At 36.9% G+C, this 16,049-nt stretch overlaps 2 long non-coding RNA genes across 2 annotated transcripts in view; one reads left to right on the top strand and one right to left on the bottom strand.

The window, feature by feature from the left end:
- The window catches only part of LOC309977760, a 946,815-nt gene that overhangs the window by 442,223 nt on the left and 488,543 nt on the right, over positions 1–16,049 (top strand). The gene's annotated exons all lie outside the window — the stretch shown is intronic.
- The window catches only part of LOC309977759, a 984,496-nt gene continuing 968,491 nt past the window's right edge, over positions 45–16,049 (bottom strand). Inside the window, exon 2 of the long non-coding RNA XR_014327094.1 lies at positions 45–122. This is a non-coding gene — a long non-coding RNA (uncharacterized lncRNA). The remainder of the gene's footprint in view (positions 123–16,049) is intronic.

The raw sequence follows: 16,049 nt of genomic DNA, 5'->3' as shown, positions 1-16,049 counted from the left end.
TTGCTTCCACCATTTGTCCTAGGGTTCTATCCATCCATGTTTTTTTTTAAATTTTTTTCTTAATAATTAATTTTAATAACGTTATTATACTTTACCTTCGTTCTTTCTTTCTTTCTTTCTTTCTTTCCTTCCTTCCTTCCCTCCTTTAGACAACGAATCATCCCAAATTGAGGAGGTGGTCTCTGACAGCAAGATTTACGATTTTTCCCCATTTACCTCTTTTAGTGAGGGTGTATGTGTATGCTTCTGTGTAAGATTTTGTCAGTATAGCTTTGCTTCCAACATTTGTCCTAAGGTTCTATCCGTCCCTTTTTTATTTCTAAATAAGAATTTTTTAATTAAATAACTTTAGTATACTTTATTTTATTTTTACTGTATCTTCTTTCTTTCTGTCTTTTTTCCTTCTTTCCCTCCTTCCTTCCTTCCTCCCTCCCTCCCTCCCTCCTTTCTTTCCTTCTTGCCTTCTTTCCTTCTTTCTTTCTTTCTTCATTCCTTCCTACCCTCCTTTCCTTCTTTCTTTCCTCATACTTCTACTAATTCCCTCTACTTTTTCTCCCTTTTATCCTGAGCCATGTGGATGAAAAGCTCTTGGTGCTCCAGCCAGGAGGCAGGGCTCTGCCTCTGAGGTAGGAGAGCCAACTTCAGGACACTGGTCAACAAGAGACCTCCCAGCTCCACATAATATCAAATGGCGAAAATCTCCCAGAGACCTCCATCTTAACACCAGCACCCAGCTTCACTCAACGACCAGCAAGCCACAGTGCTGGAAAACCTATGCCAAACAACTAGCAAAACAGGAACACAACCCCACCCATTAGCAGAGAGGCTGCCTAAAATCATAATAAGGCCACAGACACCCCAAAACACACCACCAGACGCGAACCTGCCCACTAGAGAGACAAGATCCAGCCTCATCTACCACAACACAGGCACTAGTCCCCTCCACCAGGAAGCCTACACAACCCACTGAACCAACCTTAGCCACTGGAGACAGACACCAAAAACTGGAGGAACTACGAACCTGCAGCCTGCAAAAAGGAGACCCCAAACACAGTAAGATAAGCAAAATGAGAAGACAGAAAAACACACAGCAGATAAAGGAGCAAGATAAAAATGCACCAGACCTAACAAATGAAGAGGAAATAGGCAGTCTACCTGAAAAAGAATTCAGAATAATGATAGTAAGGTTGATCCAAAATCTTGGAGATAGAATGGACAATAGAATGGACAAAATGCAAGAATCAGTTAACAAGGACCTAGAAGAACTAAAGATGAAACAAGCAATGATGAACAACACAATAAAGGAAATTAAAACTACTCTAGATGGGATCAATAGCAGAATAACTGAGGCAGAAGAACGGATAAGTGACCTGGAAGATAAAATAGTGGAAATAACTACTGCAGAGCAGAATAAAGAAAAAAGAATGAAAAGAACTGAGGACAGTCTCAAAGACCTCTGGGACAACATTAAACGCACCAACATTCGAATTATAGGGGTTCCAGAAGAAGAAGAGAAAAAGAAAGGGACTGAGAAAATATTTGAAGAGATTATAGTTGAAAACTTCCCTAATATGGGAAAGGAAATAGTTAATCAAGTCCAAGAAGCACAGAGAGTCCCATACAGGATAAATACAAGGAGAAATACGCCAAGACACATATTAATCAAACTGTCAAAAATTAAATACAAAGAAAGCATATTAAAAGCAGCAAGGGAAAAACAACAAATAACACACAAGGGAATCCCCATAAGGTTAACAGCTGATCTCTCAGCAGAAACCCTACAAGCCAGAAGGGAGTGGCAGGACATACTGAAAGTGATGAAGGAGAAAAACCTGCAGCCAAGACTACTCTACCCAGCAAGGATCTCATTCAGATTTGATGGAGAAATTAAAACCTTTACAGACAAGCAAGAGCTAGAGAGTTCAGCACCACCAAACCAGCTTTAAACAAATGCTAAAGGTTCTTCTCTAGGCAAGAAACACAAGAGAAGGAAAAGACCTATAATAACGAACCCAAAACAATTCAGAAAATGGGAATAGGAACATACATATCGATAATTACCTTAAATGTAAATGGACTAAATGCTCCCACCAAAAGACACAGATTGGCTGAATGGATACAAAAACAAGACCCTTATATATGCTGTCTACAAGAGACCCACTTCAGACTTAGAGACACATACAGACTGAAAGTAAGGGGATGGAAAAAGATATTCCATGCAAATGGAAACCAAAAGAAAGCTGGAGTAGCAATTCTCATATCAGACAAAATAGACTTTAAAATAAGGACTATTAAAAGAGACAAAGAAGGACACTACATAATGATCAAAGGATCGATCCAAGAAGAAAATATAACAATTGTAAATATTTATGCACCCAACATAGGAGCACCTCAATACATAAGGCAAATACTAGCAGCCATAAAAGGGGAAATCGACAGTAACACATTCATAGTAGGGGACTTTAACACCCCACTTTCACCCATGGACAGATCATCCAAAACGAAAATAAATAAGGAAAAACAAGCTTTAAATGATACATTAAAAAAGATGGACTTAATTGATATTTATAGGACACTCCATCCAAAAACAACAGAATACACATTTTTCTCAAGTGCTCATGGAACATTCTCCAGGATAGATCATATCTTAGGTCACAAATCAAGCCTTGGTAAATTTAAGAAAATTGAAATTGTATCAAGTATGTTTTCTGACCACAACGTCATGAGACTAGATATCAATTACAGGAAAAGATCTGTAAAAAATACAAACACATGGAGGCTAAGCAATACACTACTTAATAATGAAGTGATCACTGAAGAAATCAAAGAGGAAATCAAAAAATACCTAGAAACAAATGACAATGGAGACACAACGACCCAAAACCTGTGGGATGCAGCAAAAGCAGTTCTACGGGGGAAGTTTATAGCAATACAAGCCCACCTTAAGAAGCAGGAAACATCTCGAATAAACAACCTAACCTTGCACCTCAAGCAATTAGAGAAAGAAGAACAAAAAAACCCCAAAGCTAGCAGAAGGAAAGAAATCATAAAAATCAGATCAGAAATAAATGAAAAAGAAATGAAGGAAACAATAGCAAAGATCAATAAAACTAAAAGCTGGTTCTTTGAGAAGATAAACAAAATAGATAAACCACTAGCCAGACTCATCAAGAAAAAAAGGGAGAAGACTCAAATCAATAGAATTAGAAATGAAAAAGGAGAGGTAACAACTGACACTGCAGAAATAAAAGAGATCATGAGAGATTACTACACGCAACTCTATGCCAATAAAATGGACAATCTGGAAGAAATGGAAAAATTCTTAGAATTGCACAACCTGCCAAGACTGAATCAGGAAGAAATAGAAAATATGAACAGACCAATCACAAGCACTGAAATTGAAACTGTGATTAAAAATCTTCCAACAAAGAAAAGCCCAGGACCAGATGGCTTCACAGGCGAATTCTATCAAACATTTACAGAAGAGCTAACACCTATCTTTCTCAAACTCTTCCAAAATATAGCAGAGGGAGGAACACTCCCAAACTCCTTCTACGAGGCCACCATCACCTTGATACCAAAACCAGACAAGGATGTCACAAAGAAAGAAAACTACAGGCCAATATCACTGATGAACATAGATGCAAAAATCCTCAACAAAATACTAGCAAACAGAATCCAACAGCACATTAAAAGGATCATACACCATGATCAAGTGGGGTTTATTCCAGGAATGCAAGGATTCTTCAATATACGCAAATCTATCAATGTGATAAACCATATTAACAAACTGAAGGAGAAAAACCATATGATCATCTCAATAGATGCAGAGAAAGCTTTTGACAAAATTCAACACCCATTTATGATAAAAACCCTGCAGAAAGTAGGCATAGAGGGAACTTTCCTCAACATAATAAAGGCCATATATGACAAGCCCACAGCAAACATCATCCTCAATGGTGAAAAACTGAAAGCATTTCCACTAAGATCAGGAACAAGACAAGGTTGCCCACTCTCACCACTCTTATTCAACATAGTTTTGGAAGTTTTAGCCACAGCAATCAGAGAAGAAAAGGAAATAAAAGGAATCCAAATTGGAAAAAAAAAGTAAAGCTGTCACTGTTTGTAGATGACATGATCCTATACATAGAGAACCCTAAAAATGCTACCGGAAAACTACTAGAGCTAATCAATGAATTTGGTAAAGTGGCAGGATACAAAATTAATGCACAGAAATCTCTGGCATTCCTATATACTAATGATGAAAAATCTGAAAGTGAAATCAAGAAAACACTCCCATTTACCATTGCAACAAAAAGAATAAAATATCTAGGAATCAACCTACCTAAGGAGACAAAAGACCTGTATGCAGAAAATTATAAGACACTGATGAAAGAAATTAAAGATGATACAAATAGATGGAGAGATATACCATGTTCTTGGATTGGAAGAATCAACATTGTGAAAATGACTCTACTACCCAAAGCAATCTATAGATTCAATGCAATCCCTATCAAACTACCACTGGCATTTTTCACAGAACTAGAACAAAAAATTTTGCAATTTGTATGGAAACACAAAAGACCCCGAATAGCCAAAGCAATCTTGAGAATGAAAGAAGGAACTGGAGGAATCAGGCTCTCTGACTTCAGACTATACTACAAAGCTACATTTATCAAGACGGTATGGTACTGGCACAAAACAGAAAGATAGATCAATGGAACTGGATAGAAAGCCCAGAGATAAACCCATGCACATATGGACACCTTATCTTTGATAAAGGTGGCTGTAATGTACAGTGGAGAAAGGACTGACTCTTCAATAAGTGGTGCTGGGAAAACTGGACTGGTACATATAAAAGTATGAGATTAGATCAGTCCCTAACACCATACACAAAAATAAGCTCAAAATGGATTAAAGACCTAAATGTAAAGCCAGAAACTATCAAACTCTTAGAGGAAAACATAGGCAGAACACTCTATGACATAAATCACAGCAAGATCCTTTCTGACCCACCTCCTAGAGTAATGGAAATAAAAACAAAAATAAACAAATGGGACCTAATGAAACTTCAAAGCTTTTGCACAGCAAAGGAAACCATAAACAAGACCAAAAGACAACCCTCAGAATGGGAGAAAATATTTGCAAATGAAGCAACTGACAAAGGATTAATCTCCAAAATTTACAAGCAGCTCATGCAGCTCAATAACAAGAAAACAAACAACCCAATCCAAAAATAGGCAGAAGACGTAAATAGACATTTCTCCAAAGAAGATATACAGACTGCCAACAAACACATGAAAGAATGCTCAACATCATTAATCATTAGAGAAATGCAAATCAAAACTACAATGAGATATCATCTCACACCAGTCAGAATGGCCATCATCAAAAAATCTAGAAAGAATAAATTCTGGAGAGGGTGTGGAGAAAAGGGAACACTCTTGCACTGCTGGTGGGAATGTGAATTGGTTCAGCCACTATGGAGAACAGTAAGGAGGTTCCTTAAAAAACTACAAATATAACTACCATATGACCCAGCAATCTCACTACTGGTCATATACCCTGAGAAAACCGAAATTCAAAAAGAGTCATGTACCAAAATGTTCATTGCAGCTCTATTTACAATAGCCCGGAGATGGAAACAACCTAAGTGCCCATCATCGGATGAATGGATAAAGAAGATGTGGCACATATATACAATGGAATATTACTCAGCCATAAAAAGAAACGAAATTGAGCTATTTGTAATGAGGTGGATAGACCTAGAGTCTGTCATACAGAGTGAAGTAATTCAGAAAGAAAAAGACAAATACCGTATGCTAACACATATATATGGAAGTTAAGAAAAAAATGTCATGAAGAACCTAGGGGTAAGGCTGGAATAAAGATGCAGACCTCCTAGAGAACGGACTTGAGGTTATGGGGAGGGGGAAGGGTGAGTTGTGACAGGGTGAGAGAGAGTCATGTACATATACACACTAACAAACGTAATAAGGTAGATAGCTAGTGGGAAGCAGCCGCATGGCACAGGGCTATTGGCTCGGTGCTTTGTGACAGCCTGGAGGGGTGGGATAGGGAGGGTGGGAGGGAGGGAGATGCAAGAGGGAAGAGATATGGGAACATATGTATATGTATAACTGATTCAGTTTGTTATAAAGCAGAAACTAACACACCATTGTAAAGCAATTGTACCCCAATAAAGATAAAAAAAATCATATGCCTATCTCAATGGATGCAGGAAAAGCATTAGACAAGATTCAACAAACATTTATAATAAAAACCCTCAATAAAGTGGGTATAGAAGAAATGTACCTCAAGATAATAAAGGTCATACATGACAAATCTACAGCTAACACAATACTAAATTATGAAGAGCTGAAAGCTTTCATTTTAAGGTCTGTTACAATACCATGGTGCCCACTATTACCATATTTATTCAACGTACTACTAGAAGTCATAGATACAGCAATCAGACAGGGGAAGAAAAGAGATAAAAGACATGAAAATTTGAAAGATAGAGTAAAACTGTAACTATTTGCAGATGACATGATACTATATATAGAAAACTCCAATGATTCCACCAAAAACCTATTAGAACTATTAAATTAATTCAGTAATGTTTCAGGCTACAAAATCAAGATATACATAAATTTCTTGTGTTTCTATACACTAATAACAGAGTGTTAGAAAACAAAATTAAGAAAACAATTCTATTTACAATTGCATCAAAAAGAATAAAATAACTAAGAATAAATTTAATCAAGGAGGTGAAAGACCTATACTCAGAAAATTACAAGACACTATGAAAGAAATTGAAAACAATACAAATAAATGGAAAGGTATACCATGCTCATGCGTTGGAAGAATTAATATTGTCAAAATGACCATACTACCCAAAGCAATCTGCAGATTCAATGCAATCCCTATCAAAATACCAATAGCATTTTTCACAGAACTTAAATAATTTAAAAATTTGTGTGATACCACAAAATTAAGAGGTATTTAACATCACTAATTATTAGAGAAATTCAAATCAAAGTCACAATGAGGTATCACCTAGCACTAATCAAAGTGGCAATCATTGAAAAGTCTACAAATAATAAATGCTGACAATGTTGGGGAGAAAAGAGAACCTTTTTGCACTGCTGTTAGGAATGTAAATTTATGTAGCCCCCATGGAAAACAATATGGAGGTTCCTTAAAAAACTAAAAATAGAGCTACCCAGCAATCCCACTCCAGGGTATATGTCCAGAAAAAATGCTCACCAACCAATGATTTGTTTAAGAAGGTGTGGTATAGATATACAATGGAATATTACTCAGCCATAAAAAAGAATAAAATATTACTATTTGCAGAAATATGAATGGACCTAGAGAATATCATACTAAGTGAATTAAATCAGAAAGAGAAAGGCAAATATTATATCACTTATATGTGGAATCTAAAAAATAATACAAATGAATCTATATTAAAAACAGAAACAGGGGCTTCCCTGGTGGCGCAGTGGTTGAGAGTCTGCCTGCCGATGCAGGGGACACAGGTTCGTGCCCCGGTCCAGGAAGATCCCACATGCCACGGAGTGGCTGGGCTCGTGAGCCATGGTCACTGAGCCTGCGTGTCTGGAGCGTGTGCTCCACAATGGGAGAGGCCACAACAGTGAGAGGCCTGCGTACCGCAAAAAAAAACAAAACAAACAAACAAACAAAAAAAAAAACAGAAACAGACTCTTAGACATAGGAAAAAAAAAAACTTTTGGTCACCAAAGGAGAAAAGAAGGGTGGGTAGGGATAAATTAGGAGTATGGTATTAAGAGAGAGAAACTACTATACATAAAATATGTAAACAACAGTGATTAACTGTGTAACATAGGAAATAATATTAAATATCTTCTAATAACCTATAATGGAATGTAATCTGAAAAAATATATGAATAGCCTTATGATATACCAGAAACTAACACATTATTGTAAATTAAATATACTTCAGTAAAAAAAATTGAACTACCATATGGTCCAGGGATTTCAATTTTTGTATATATATCCAAAGAAAATTAAATCACTGTCTCAAAAAATAACTGCATTCCGTATTTATCGTGACATTATTCTCAGTGGCTAAGATATGAAAACATCCTAAGTATCTCTCAATGGATATTAAAGAAAATGTGATTTATATATACAATGGAATCTTCTTCAGACATAAGAGAAGAAAATGTTGCCGTTTGTAACAGTTTTAATAAACTGTGACCACTTACCCTAAGCAAAATAAGCAAGACACAGAAAGACAAATATTGTATGATCTCTTTTAATGTGAAATCCAGGATAGTCAAACTTAAAGAACTCAAAAGTAGAATGGTGGTTTTCCAGGTGCTGGGTGAGGTGAGAAAAATGAGCACATATTGGTCAAAGCATAAATATTTTCAACTACAAAATGAAAAAATTATGGAGACCTAATTAAAAATATGATGACTAGAGATAATAATTCTGAATTGTATACTCATAATTTGCTAAGAGAATAGATCTTATGTTTTCTCTCAAAACATGAATAAGTAAATGAATAAATAGGTAAATAATGGTAAGTATGTGAGGCAATGGATGTGTTGATTTTCTTGTGTGTGGTAATCATCTCATAATGTGTATTAAATGGTCAGGTTGTGCATCTTAAATATATACAATTTATGTATCAATTTTACTTCAATAAATCCTTGGGAAAAAGAAAGAAAGATGGATTTGCTATATGAATTTCAAGCAAAGCTAACCTCAGAAATAGAAAAAATGTTAGGGATAAAGAGCTATTACGTATGATAAAGACATCAAGTTTTTAACATCTTTATTGGAGTATAATTGCTTTACAATGATGTGTTAGTTTCTGTTTTATAACAAAGTGAATCAGTTATACATATACATATATCACCATATCTCTTCCCTCTTGCGTCTCCCTCCCTCTCACCCTCTTTATTCCACCCTTCTAGGTGGTCACAAAGCACCGAGCTGATGTCCCTGTGCTATGTGGCTGCCTCCCACTAGCTGTCTATTTTACATTTGGTAGTGTATATAAGGATATCAATTATTGAATCCTATATGTGTATACACCTAACGAAAGAGATGAAAAGGCACGAGGCAAAAATGGAAACTTTCAAGAAGAAATGCATGAACTCGATATTATACTTTGAGACTTGAACACCTTATATCAATAATTGACAGATCCAGCAAGCAGAAAATCAGCAAGGATATAGTTGAACTGAATAGCACATTTTCTCAGTTGGATCCAGTTGACATTTGTTTTAAAAATATCGAACAACAACAGAAAACACTTTTTTTCAAACCTCACATGAAATGTTCACAATAATAAGATACACCCTGATCCATAATATGCCTTAACAAATTTAAAAGAATAAACATCATACAAAATATGGTATCTTGTGTGAAAAATGTCATTGGTAATTACAGGGATTAAACTCAATCTGTAGATTTCTTTGGGTCGTAGAGTCATTTTTGCAATGTTGATTCTTCCAATCCAAGGACATGGTATATCTCTCCATCTATTTGTATCATCTTTAATTTCTTTCATCAGTGTCTTATAATTTTCTGCATACAGGTCTTTTGTCTCCTTAGGTAGGTTTATTCCTAGATATTTCATTCTTTCTGTTCCAATGGTAAATGGGAGTGTTTTCTTGAATTCACCTTCAGATATTTCATCATTAGTGTATAGGAATGCCAGAGATTTCTGTGCATTCATTTTGTATCCTGCAACTTTACCAAATTCATTGATTAGCTCTAGTAGTTTTCTGTTACAATCTTTAGTATTCTCTATGTATAGTATCATGTCATCTGCAAACAGTGACAGCTTTATTTCTTCTTTTCCAATTTGGATTCCTTTTACTTCTTTTCTTCTCTGATTGCTGTGGCTAAAACTTCAAAAACTATGTTGAATAATAGTCGTGAGAGTGGGCAACCTTGGCTTGTTACTGATCTTAGTGGAAATGCTTTCACTTTTTCACCATTGACAATGATGTTGGCTGTGGGTTTGTCATATATGGCCTTAATTATGTTGAGGAAAGTTCCCTCTACGCCTACTTTCTGGAGGGTTTTTATGTTAATGGGTGTTGAATTTTATCGACGTTTTCTCTGCCTCTATTCAGATGATCATATTGTTTTTCTCCTTCAATTTCTTAATACGGTGTATCACGTTGATTGATTTGCGTATACTGAAGAATCCTTGCATTCTTGGAATAAACACCACTTGATCAGGGTGTATGATCCTTTTAATGTGCTGTTGGATTCTGTTTGCTAGCATTTTGTTGAGGATTTTTGCATCTATGTTCATCAGTGATATTGGCCTATAGTTTTCTTTCTTTGTGACATCTTTGTGTGGTTTTGGTATCAGGGTGATGGTGGCCTCGGAGAATGAGTTTGGGAGTGTTCCTCCCTCTGCTATATTTTGGAAGAGTTTGAGAAAGATAGGTGTTAGCTCTTCTCTAAATGTTTGATAGAATTCGCCTGTGAAGGCATCTGGTCCTGGGCTTTTCTTTGTTGGAAGATTTTTAATCACAGTTTCAATTTCAGTGCTTGCGATTGGTCTGTTCATATTTTCTATTTCTTCCTGCTTCAGTCTTGAAAGGTTGTGCATTTCTAAGAATTTGTCCATTTCTAACAGGGTATCCATTTTATTGGCATATAGTTGCTTGTAGTAATCTCTCATGATCCTTTGTATTTCTGCAGTGTCAGTAGTTACTTCTCGTTTTTCATTTCTAATTCTATTGATTTGAGTCTTCTCCCTTTTTTCTTGGTAAGTCTCGCTAATTGTTTATCAATTTTGTTTATTTTCTCAAAGAACCAGCTTTTAGTTTTATTGATCTTTGCTATCGTTTATTTCTTTTTCATTTATATCTCATCTGATATTTATGATTTCTTTCCTTCTGCTAACTTTGGGGATTTTTGTTCTTCTTTCTCTAACTGCTTTAGGTGCAAGGTTAGGTTGTTTGTTTGAGATGTTTCTTGTTCCTTAAGGTAGGATTGTATTGTTATAAACTTCCCTCTTAGAACTGGTTTTGCTGCATCCCATAGGTTTCAGGTCATTGTGTTTTCATTGTCATTTGTTTCTAGGTATTTTTTGATTTCCTGTTTGATGTCTTCAGTGATCTCTTGGTTATTAAGTAGTGTGCTGTTTAGGCTCCATGTGTTTGTATTTCTTACAGATTTTTTCCTCTAATTGATATCTAGTCTCATGGTATTGTTGTCGGGAAAGATACTCGATAAGATTTCAATTTTTTTAAATTTACCAAGGATTGATTTGTGACCCAAGATATAATCTATCCTGGAGAAAGTTCCATGAGCACTTGAGAAGAATGTGTGTTCTGTTGGTTTTAGATGGAATGTCCTATAAATATCAATTCAGTCAATCTTGTTTAATGTACCATGTAAAGCTTTTGTTTCCTTATTTATTTTCATTTTGGATGATCTGTCCATTGGTGAAAGTTGAGTGTTAAAGTCCCCTACTATGAATATGTTACTGTCGATTTCCACTTTTATGGGTGTTAGTATTTGCCTAATGTATTGAGGTACTCCTATGTTGGGTGCATAAGTATTTTAAATTGTTATATATTCTTCTTGGCTTGATCCTTTGATCATTATGTAGTGTCCTTCTTTGTCTCTTGTAATAGTCTTTGTTTTAAAGTCTATTTTGTCTGATATGAGAATTGCTAGTCCAGCTTTCTTTTCATTTCCAATTGCATGGAATATCTTTTTCCATACCCTCACTTTCAGTCTGTATGTGTCCGTACGTCTGAAGTGGGTCTCTTGTAGACAGCATATATACGGGTCTTATTTTTGTATCCATTCAGCCAGTCTATGTCTTTTGGTTGGAGCATTTAATCCATTTACATTTAAGGTAATTATTGATATGTATGTTCCTACTAACATTTTCTTAATTGCTTTGGGTTTATTATTGTAGGTCTTTTCCTTCTCTTGTGTTTCCCGCCTGGAGAAGTTCCTTTAGTATTTGCTGTAAAGCAGGTTTGGTAGTGCTGAATTCTCTTAGCTTTTGTTGTCTCTTAAGCTTTTAATTTCTCTGTCGGATCTGAATGAGATCATTGCTGGATAGAGTATACTTGGTTGTAGATTTTTCTCTTACATCACTTTAAATATGTCCTACCACTCCCTTCTGGCTTGCAGAGTTTCTGCTGAAAGATCAGCTGTTAACCTTATGGGGATTCCCTTATGTGTTATTTGTTGTTTTTCCCTTGCTGCTTTTAATATTTGTTCTTTGTATTTAATTTTTGATAGTTTGATTAATATGTGTCTTGGCGTGTTTCTGCTTGGATTTATCTTCTATGGGACTCTCTGTGCTTCCTGAACTTGATTAACTATTGCCTTTCCCATATTAGGGAAGTTTTCAACTATAATCTGTTCAAATATTTTCTCAGTCCCTTCTTTTTCTCTTCTTCTGGGACCCCTTGAATTCGATTGGTGGTGTGTTTAATGGTGCTCCAGAGGTCTCTGAGACTGTCCTCAATTCTCTTCATTCCTTTTTCTTTATTCTTCTCTGCCATAGTTATTTCCACTATTTTATCTTGCATTTCACTTATCCGTTCTTCTGCCTCAGTTATTCTGCTATTGATCCCTTCTAGAGAATTTTAAATTTCATTTATTTTGTTCCTCAACTCTGTTTGCTCGTTAGTTCTTCTAGGTCTTTGTTAAACGTGTCTTGTATTTTCTCCATTCTATTTCCAAGAATTTGTATCATCTTTACTCTCATTTTTCTGAATTCTTTTTCAGGTAGACTGCTGATTTCCTTTTTATTTGTTAGGTCTGGTGGGTTTTTGCCTTGCTCCTTCATCTGCTGTGTGTTTCTCTGTCTTCTCATTTTGCGTAACTTACTGTGTTTGGGGTCTCCTTTGCGCAGGGTGCAGGTTCGTAGTTCCTGTTGTTTTTGGTGTCTGTCCCCAGTGGCTAAGGTTGGCTCAGTGGGTTGTGTAGGCTTCCTGGTGGAGGTGAGTAGTGTCTGTGTTATGGTGGATGAGGCTGGAACTTGTCTTTCTGGTGGGCAGGTCAACGTCTGGTGGTGTGTTTTTTGGTGTCTGTGGCCTCATTATGATTTTAGGCAGCCTCTGTGCTAAAGGATGGGGTTGTGTTCCTGTCTTGCTAGCTATTTGCATAGGGTGTCCTGCACTGTAGCTTGCTTGTCACTGAGTGGAGCTGGGTCTTGGTGTTGAGATGGAGATTGCTGGGAGATTTTCACCATTTGATATTACGTGGAGCTGGGACGTCTCTTGCATACCAGTTTTCTGAACTTGGCCCTCCCACCTCAGTGGCACAGTCCTGATGCCTGGCTGGAGTACCAAGGGACTGTCCTCCACATGGTTCAGAATATAAGGGAGAAAAGAAAGAAAGAAAGAGGAAGATAAAATTAAATAAATAAAATAAAGTTATTAAAATAAAATATAAGTATTAATAAAAAATTTTTAAATAATAAAAACAAAGAAGCAAAAATGGACAGACAGAATCCTAGGACAAATGATACAAGCAAAGCTATACAGTGACAATAACACACAGAAGCTTACACATACACACTCACAAAGAGAGAAAAAGGGGGGAAAACATATATTTTTGCTCCCAAAGTCCACCCCCTCAATTTGGGATGGTTTGTTATCTATTCAGGTATTTCACAGATGCAGCGTACATCAGGTTGATTGTGGACATTTAATATGCTTCTCCTGAGGCTGCTGGGAGAAATTTTCCTTTCTCTTCTTTGTTCACAGAGCTCCCGGGTTTCAGATTTGGATTTGGACCCGCTTCTGCATGTAGGTCGCCGGAGAAGCTGATTCGGGGGCTCTGGCTCACTCAGACTGGGGGAGGGAGGGGTACGAATGAGGGGCGAGCCTGTGGCGGCAGAGCCCCTGCGTGACATTGCAACAACCTGAAGTTTGCCATGTGTTCTTCCGGGGCAGTTTTCCCTGGATCATGGGACCCTGGCAGTGGTGGGCTGCACAGGCTCCCGGGAGGGGAAGTTTGGAGAGTGACCTGTGCTTGCACACAGGCTTCTTGGTGGAGGCAGCAGCAGCCTTAGCATCCCATGCCCGGCTCTGTGGTACGCGCTGATAGCCGCGGCTCCGCCCATCTCTGGAGCTCATTTAAGCAGCACTCTTAATTCCCTCTCCTCTTACACCATGAAACAAAGATGCAAAAATAAGTCTCCTGTCTCTTTGGCAACTCCAGACTTTTTCCCAGACTCCCTTCTGGCAAGCTGTGACGCACTAGCCTCTTCAGGCTGTGTTCACGTAGCCAACCCCAGTCCTCTTCCTGGGATCCAACCTCTGAAGTCCGAGTCTCAGCTCCCAGCCCCCACCCCTCCCGGCGGGTGAGCAGACAAGCCTCTCAGCTGGTGAGTGCTGGTCGGCACCGATCCTCTGTGCGGGAATCTCTCCACTTTGCCCTCTGCACCCCTGTTGCTGTGCTCTCGTCCATGGCTCTGAAGCTCCACCTTCCGCCAACTGCATTCTCCACCTGCATAAGGGTTCCTAGTGTGTGGAAACCTTTCCTCCTTCACAGCTCCCTCCCACTGGTGCAGGTCCTGTCCTTATTCTTTGTCTCTGTTTTTTCTTTTACCCTACCCAGGTGCGTGGGGAGTTTCTTGCCTTTGGGGAGGTCTGAGGTCTTCTGCCAGCATTCAGTAGGTATTCTTTAGGAGTTTTCCCACATGTAGATATATTTCTTATGTATTTGTGGGGAGGAAGGTGATCTCCGCGTCTTACTCTTCCGCCATCTTGAAGCTCCTCCCTCCCTTTCATCATTCTTAGTCAACATTGTACTGGAAATCTTATCTAATGAAATAAGAGAAGCAGGGCAAAATAAAGATACACATTTTGCGTAGAAATATAACCATGTTTTTTTCAGGTTACATAGCTATGTAGAAAATGCCTAAGAATAATAATAAAAAATAACATTCTTGAACTAATGAATTATTATAGTAGGTTGCAGGATACAGGGATTTAATATACAAAAAATTTTGTTTTCTTATATACCATGAAAGAATAATTGGAAATAGAAACTAAAAGCACAACACCATAACATTAATACCAAAAAAATTTGTCATAAATCTATCAAATTATGTGCAAGAGCTATATGAGGAAATTGTTCATGGAAAAGAAGGTTCAATATGTTAAGATGTCAGTTCTTCCCAACTTCATCTATAGATTCACAATGCCAATCAAAATCCCAGCAAATTACTTTGTGGATATATTTTTTAAAGGATTCTAATGTTTAGAAAGACAAAAACCCATATTAGCCAATGAAAAATTGAAAAAAAATTTAAAGTTTTAGAACTGACCCTTTCTGACAACAAGATAAAGTTATAAAAAGACAGTGTAATATTGGTGAAAGAATAGACAAATTAATCAATGGAGCAGAATAGAAAACTCAGAAATACACACACAAAACTATAGTCAACTGATGTTTGACAAAAGATCAAAGGCAATACACTGGAAAAGAATATTCTTTAAACAAATAGAGCTGGAACAACTGGGCATTCACATGTTAAAAAATGAATATGGACAATGATCGTATGCTTTCCACAAAAATTAACTCAAAATGGATATCAGACCTAAGTGTAAAATGCAAAATTCTTAAAATTCTGAAATAAAACATAGGTGAAAATCTAGATAACCTTGGGTTTGACAGAAAGTTTTTTGATACAACATCAAAGGCAAGATCCATATAAGAAAAATAGATAAGCTGGACTTCCTTAAAATTTCAAACTTTTGCTGTGCCAATTACACTCTTAAAAGAATGAGAAGATAAGCCACAGACTGGGAGAAAATATTTGCAAAGACATATCTGATAAATAATTTGTGTCCAAAATATGCAAAAATCTATTAAAACTAAACAAGACAACACAGATGAAAAACGGGTGAAACATCTGACCAGAGTCCTCACTAAAGAAGATATAGAGATGGCAAATAAGCAAATGAAATGACATTCCACATCATGTGTCACTAGAAAAATGTAAATTTAAACAACAGTAAGATACTACTACACATCTATTAGAATAC

Source organism: Leucopleurus acutus (assembly GCF_964270905.1).
Source record: "Leucopleurus acutus genome assembly, chromosome: X".
In the NCBI taxonomy this organism is placed as follows: Eukaryota; Metazoa; Chordata; class Mammalia; order Artiodactyla; family Delphinidae; genus Leucopleurus; species Leucopleurus acutus.
Note: the sequence above shows the minus strand (reverse complement) of the source record. Positions and strands in the feature narration are given on the sequence as shown.